This window comes from Gavialis gangeticus, unplaced genomic scaffold (assembly GCF_001723915.1).
Source record: "Gavialis gangeticus isolate Ggan-Ray unplaced genomic scaffold, GavGan_comp1, whole genome shotgun sequence".
Lineage (NCBI taxonomy): Eukaryota > Metazoa > Chordata > Crocodylia > Gavialidae > Gavialis > Gavialis gangeticus.
The window spans coordinates 13,298,441-13,300,247 of NW_017729004.1; positions in this window are offsets into that span (position 1 = coordinate 13,298,441).

Genomic DNA, 1,807 nt, shown 5'->3' on the forward strand with positions numbered 1-1,807 from the left:
CTCTCCCTCCAAGAAAAAGGACTTTGTCCTTTTGCGGACTCCAGTCTTGGTTTTTTTTTTAAAGCTACACTTTTGAGAAATATATTCAGCGTTATACTTTATTCTTCCAATTGGTAATTTTGTTTGCTGAAAAATGACACCTACGCTAACATTCCCTGTTGACAATCTGTGTGTGACAAAATGCCCAATCTGTTTCTCTAATACCAATTTGTATATTTTAACAGGGTAATTAGTTTAGGATTGTATTTTGGCATAAATGCAAACAAAAGTTTAAAAGTCCTGGCAATCAAATCAGGATAACTTTGTTAGTCTAGCAAGACACCGATGTTCATATTGATTTCATAGGCTGAGAAAAAGTAAAACATGTAATAAAAAGATGTACTGTCCTTTCACTAAAACAGACCAAACAAAATAACACAGAATGGAAACAGTCTTCACAAACGAGTGAATAATGCCCAGGTACCTTATATAGGCAGTTATTCTACAACTGTATACAGTTATTTACAATGGTGCTTTATAAAACAAAACCCAAAAAAATGGTAACACTTCCTAAAAGATTTTGGAACTTTTTTTCTTTTTTTTCTTTTTTTAAAACTCCCTTGTCATAAAAGCCAACTTACATTAAAATATACTTACTACAAGACAACACAACTAACAAAATATATAATAAAACTCATACAAGTAGAAAATTCTGAGGTATTTCTGGTTTGAGGTGGTCTGTGGTCGTGAAGTTTAATTTTTTTTTTCAGTTTCAACCTCGAAAGCCGCGTAACGTGTGTGTGTGTGTGTGTGTGTGTATTTTGTTGTTTTTCTTCTTCTTCTCAAACATTGCATGTTTTGCAAATTAAAAAAATATTTAAATGTTGAATCAGCAGCATTAGGAACATTCACTGACTAGAGCAAGTTTATGGCATAATAGAGTAACGGTATTTTAAAATATGCACCACTTTAAGACAAAAAGAGTTTAGTCACAGAGTAAGGAGAAAGCAGCATCAAAGAAACCAGTTTAAAAGATGCTATGATAAACACCACTGCTGCTCAGTTCACTCCTTGTGATCTATAACTGTACAATTCATATACTTCTTGGGTGCTACAGCAGTTGTCTGTCACTGGCCCAGGTCATTTGTTTCTCCCTCCAGAAATTCATACCTTTTTTTTTCTTTTATCCATCTACACTAGTAGCTGGGGCTAAGCAGTCGTCCAACCCTGAGGCCTTTTTTCCCTGAACTGCTACAGTATTTAAAGCAAGATGCAAATGCTTTCAACTCTTCCAGTACATACTTCACATGGCATTTCTGAGAACACACTTCGTTCCCTCTTAGTTTTGCTGCTTAAAAGCACTTCCCCCCCCCTTATTACCTGGGGTTTAGAAAATAAAGCATGGTTTTTGTCACTGTTGTTGTTGTTGTTCTTTTAACACCCAAGCCTGAGATAGTGGAGGAAGAAAGAACTAGTGCCTTGCTTATGCCATTGGCTCTTTAACCCAACTTTCTCCATGCACTGCGGTGAATAATACTCTGCCTCAAAAATGTCCTTCCCCTCATTAACTGGTTACCTGAGAAGTAGCTCCATAGCAAATGATGTTTCTCCAAATGCTGCAAAGTCCAACGTCACTCTCCCCCAACCCCTATTCTAGACTCCCCCCTTCAACTCTGCCATCAAAGAGTTAACATTCTCTTTCCGGTTTCTTTTTTTTCTCCCATGTTACAATGACACCCGTTAGATCCGTAAAAGACACATCTGCTGTTTTTTTTTTTTGAAGCTCACTGTCTTAAAAAAAAAAAAAAAAAAAAAAAAAAAAAAAAAA